Here is a 5,235-nt window from a genome sequence, read left to right as displayed (position 1 = left end):
ATTCTGTGATGAGGGCACTTTCGTAAAAATTCTTTGTACCTTTCCCATGCCTCATACAATGACTCATCATCCATTTGTTGGAAAATAATGACCTTGTTCCTCAACTTAGCATTCTTGCTAGGCGGGAAATACTTCATAAGGAATCTTTCTGCTAACTCTTGCCATGTGGACATTGAATTCAGTGGCAATGAGTTCAATTAGGCTCGAGCTCTATCCCTTAGTGAATATGGGAACCACTTCAATCATAATGCATCTTCGGTTACTTCGACTAACTTGAAAGAATCATTCACCTCCATAAACAATTTAAGTGTAGGTGAGGATCTTCGATAGGCATTCCACTAAATTGGCCTATAGTTTGATGCATTTGGAACATGACTGGCTTCAGCTTGAACTGTTGTGCCTTAATTTCGGGTCTCCTACTACTCAGATTAAAATCATTAAATACTAGCACGGCATATTGTCTTAAAGCTCTATCCCTATCATCAGCAATAAAGATAGGATTTTAAGCAGGGTTTGCTCCATTTTCTTAATTTGGATATTTAAAGTTCATCTCTTCGATCCTTTTCTGATTTGCTTGTCTTCTTCGCTCTCGAAAAGTTCTTTCTATCTTAGGGTCTATAGGGAGTAGGTCAATAATTCGGTCAATACTCATAAACACCTGAAATAATTAATTAAGTTAGAATTTAACAGAAAATTAAACCAAAATGTAAAACTAACAAATTCACAAATAATGACCTTTTAAAATTATCCCCGGCAAAGGCGCCAAAAACTTGGAACAATGGAAATGTGCAAGTGTACACAATCGCAACAAGAAATAAAGTGACAAGTAAATATCGAGTTATCGTACCCACAGGGACTGTGAAAGGAATTATTTATGAATACAGTTTAAAACAATTTGATGAAAAAAAATATTTTGTTTTCAAAAAGGTGATTAAAAAAAAGATTTTAAACTAAATAAAAAAAAAGTTCTAATACACGATTTCAAATATATGATTTAATCAAGATGACATAATTGTGTTGGATTAATTACAGTTCTTTAACTTAGAATTATTAAACTCATGCTTATGCTATTACGAATAAATTCATGGCAACTCGGTAATTTGTTAACTTATGAACATACTCAGTTACACAAATCCAGTCATTTCTTAACATATGCCTATGTCAATTCAAATGATTAAACAGATTTTAATAAGCAAACATGTTATTGCACATACATACTCATTAAATTAAACTATTCTATTGCATATTACTATTTCAATTCAAAAAATTGATTAAATCTAATGATCATATAAAAGACTATGTTAAGTAACAATGTACTATTACCTTGAAACATTTTAATCACAAAAATCTTGCAAGTTATGCAAGGCAAGTGTATCGCTAGATACATTGCTAATTTAACCTTCGGCTACCTTAGAAGAATAAACATGCACTGATTAATTATTGTGTCAATTAATTACAATTTCAATCCGTTTAAATAAATAATTGATTAGTTACCTTACAATCATAATGCAAGAATAACTTAGGCATGATTTTGCTTAATCAAGCATTTTACCGAGGCCTATAACAGCATAAACATAATTTTAAAAATTTAAGCAGATGAAATGCAATCAAACCAACACAAATTAAATTTAAGATAATCTGATTAAATTAACCATTCCAACAACATAAATATTCATAGATATGTTCATCATAACAACAACAGAAATTAAAGAGATAGGGAACAAGAATCAAATCCGGTGTTCCTTCGTGGCTTGACTAGTTTGCTCCATCTTCGTTCTCTGTTGACCTCGCCGATCAAGGCTGCTATGAACACTTCAATGTTGCTCCAAAATGGCTGATGAATACCCCTTTTCCAAGATGAGAAATCGGCAAGAGAGCAAGGGACTTTGAATGGAAAAATGAGAGGAGAAAGTGAGAAAGGAGAGAAGAGATGTGAATGAATGAGGGATGCTTTGAATGATCAGACAAGGGGGTTTTATAGTTGAATGCGGTAGCTAAAATTTGCTAAAAATAGCAGCCAAAGAGCCACCCCTTGGCGGGCCACCTATGTGGCAAAGTTGATGGCTTCAACTTTTCTAAATATGGCTTGGGGCAAATCTACAAAGCCACCAATTGTGGAGGGGTTGAATTGCAATTTGAAAAATTCTTCAAAGGCCTCTTTGCAAGCTTAAATAATCAGCTAATGAGCTGAATTGGGTCAGCACTTGGACGATTTTGGGTTGTCCTTTTTTTGGCCGGTTTGGTTCACTCGGTTCGTTTCAATCGGACTATTTTTTCATAATTAATTAATCATAATTTATTAACCAAAATTAAATTGGATATAAATTAAAATTAATTATATTATGAATAAATACATATAATTTTGGACCGTTTTAGGCTGAAATTTAGTTCTCCTCGATACTTCAAATTGCTTCTTGATTTTCTGCTTCTAGCAGTGTCTGCCAAGCTATTTTTCGCCCTTTGTGCAAATCTCTCGAAAATAACCAAAATTCATCAAAAATAATTATAAAATTAACTAAAATTAAACATGTTCATATTTTAAGTGCACTTTCATATTTTAAGTGCACTTTTATTATTTTATAAAAATTAATTATTTTTTGACAAGAATTTAACCGAATTTGCATGAATTTAAGTTAAAAAGGGTATGAAAAAGTGTTTAAATTTTTGTGTTTCCAAGCTTCACGAATTTGCTGAAGAAATATCACTCTAGCTCTCAACTTGGACAAAATTGAACCGTCATTAGACAAAGTCAATCTCGTACTCACAGCACTCAAAGCAAGCAAGGACTTTTTGCTCAAAGCATCTGCGACTACATTTGCCTTACCCAGATGATAGTCAATCACTAGTTCATAATCCTTCAGTAACTCGAGCCATATCCATTGTTGCAAGTTCAGATTATTCTGAATCATTAAGTATTTTAAACTCTTATGATTAGTAAAGATATGACATTTCTCACCGTACAAATGATGACGCCAAATTTTCAAAGCAAAAATAATGGCGGCCAATTCCAAATCGTGCGTCAGATAATTATTCTCATGCGGTTTCAACTGTCTCTAGGCATAAGTTATCACTTTCCCCTCTTGCATCAACACACATCCCAAACTATTTACACATCCCAAACTATTTAATAAAGCGTCGCTATAAGTTAAAATTTTTTCCTCGATTCAGGTTGTATAAAATTGGTGCCTCAGTCAGTAATGCTTTCAATTTCTCAAAACTTTGTTGACATTTTTTGGACCATTCAAATTTAACATCTTTTTCCAAAAACTTGGTCATATGAGTAGCAATCATTGAAAATCCTTTGACAAAACGTTGGTAATAACCGGCTAAACCCAAAAAGCTTTTAACTTCAGATACATTCCTTAGCAGTTTCTATTCAACAATTACCGAATTCTTGCTTGGATCAACTCGAATACCATCACCTGAAACTATATGTCTCAAAATCTAACTTTTTGGAGCCAAAACTCACTTTTACTGAATTTAGCAAACAACTGCTTACCTCTCAAGGTCTGCAATACAATTCTTAAATGCCCGACATATTCAGACTCATCTCATGAGTAAATTAGAATATCATCAATGAACACAATCACAAACTTATCTAAATACGGTTGAAAAATTCTATTCATCAAGTCCATAAAAATGGAAGGTGCTTTAGTTAGTCCGATAGACATAACAATAAATTCATAATGCCCATACCTTGTCTTAAAAGTAGTTTTCAGCACATCCTACTCTTTAACTTTCAACTAATAGTAGCCAGATCTCAAATCAATTTTTGAGAATATCGATAACAAGTCATCAATCCTCGAAAAAGGATACTTGTTCTATATAGTCACCTTATTAAGCTGTCTGTAATCGATACAAAGTCTCATTGATCCGTCTTTCTTCTTTATAAATAACACTAGAACACCACAGGGTGAAAAACTAGGTCTTGCAAAACCCTTATCTGTCAACTCTTGCAACTGAGCTTTCAATTCTTTTAACTCAGTTGGAGCCATTCTATACGGAGCAATCGATATCGAAGTCCCAGATATTCAACCAATAGCATACTCAACCTCTCTAAGCAGAGGTAACCCAGGCAACTCCTCTGGAAACATATCCGGATATTCACAGATTACCGACATTGATTCAATTTTCAATTCAGACATTTTTTTATTCAACACATAAGCAAGATCACAACCTTTCCTTATGTACCTCTGAGTAGACACAGATGAAATCACAGTAGGCAATTCACTTAATTCATAGATTTCAACCCGAAGAACTTCACCATTTTCACATTTCAATTTAATAGTTTTCTGTCTACATTTTACTATGGCATCATGTAGTGTCAACCAATCCATACCCAAAATAACATCGAATTCGTCAAATGGCAACAACATTAGTCAGCCGAAAAACAGTGACCTCAAATCATCAAATGACAGTTCTTGCAAACTTTATCAACTAGCACATATTTGCCTAAGGGGTTTGACACTTTAATCACAAATTCAGTAAACTCAATAGGCAAATTCTTACTAGATACCAAATTCACACAAATATAAGAATGAGTGGATCTAGGATCAATCAATGCAATAACATTAGTATCATAAAGAGAAAATGTACTAGTAATCACATCGGGAGATGATGCATCCTTACGAGCACATATGGCATAAGATCTAGCAGGTGCTTTGGCCTCAGATCTCACAGCTGTATCTTTCGCCACACCTTTACTGCTAGTTCCATTCCAAGTATTTCTCGGTGGCCTACCTTATTGGTAGTATTACTCGGCCTTGCACTCAAAATTTGTTCTTTCTTAGCCAGCTCAGGGCAATCTTGGATAAAATGCTCTTGAGAACCAGACTTTAAACAAGCTTGGTCATTCATCCTACACTCGACGGGATGTCGTCTACCACAATGCTAACATTCAGGTCTGCTAGACCTAACATTACCCACACTTGCAATTGAAGTAGCTTTAGTTTTCAGACTCGAATATTGTTTCCCATGGTCTCTGTGTGAATACCCAGCTGAAACATTTGAACGAGAATACATTTCTCTAGATTTCTTTGACTGAGATTGAAATGACTTATTCGTCAGCCTTTTTCTTGCATCTCTAACCTCACTCTCGGCCTTTCTTTTCTCTTTACTTAGCTGTTCGGTTTTGCAAGATGGTTCAACCAATGCAACAAATTCTTTTAGTTCCAAGATTCCAACTAACAATCAGATGTCTTCATTCAGTCCATCTTCGAACCTTTTACACATAAT

The 5,235-nt window shown here is 34.3% G+C and overlaps 1 non-coding gene across 1 annotated transcript; it reads left to right on the top strand.

Moving 5' to 3' along the window:
• LOC121227780 (small nucleolar RNA R71) lies at positions 1-107 on the top strand. The gene has a single exon (XR_005925303.1). It is a non-coding gene; the product is annotated as a small nucleolar RNA R71 (small nucleolar RNA).
• The last annotated feature ends 5,128 nt before the right edge of the window (positions 108-5,235 follow it).

The sequence above is a fragment of the Gossypium hirsutum genome, chromosome A03 (assembly GCF_007990345.1).
Source record: "Gossypium hirsutum isolate 1008001.06 chromosome A03, Gossypium_hirsutum_v2.1, whole genome shotgun sequence".
Taxonomy (NCBI): Eukaryota; Viridiplantae; Streptophyta; class Magnoliopsida; order Malvales; family Malvaceae; genus Gossypium; species Gossypium hirsutum.
The sequence above is the reverse complement of the archived record's forward strand: the minus strand, read 5'-3'. Positions and strand labels throughout refer to the sequence as shown.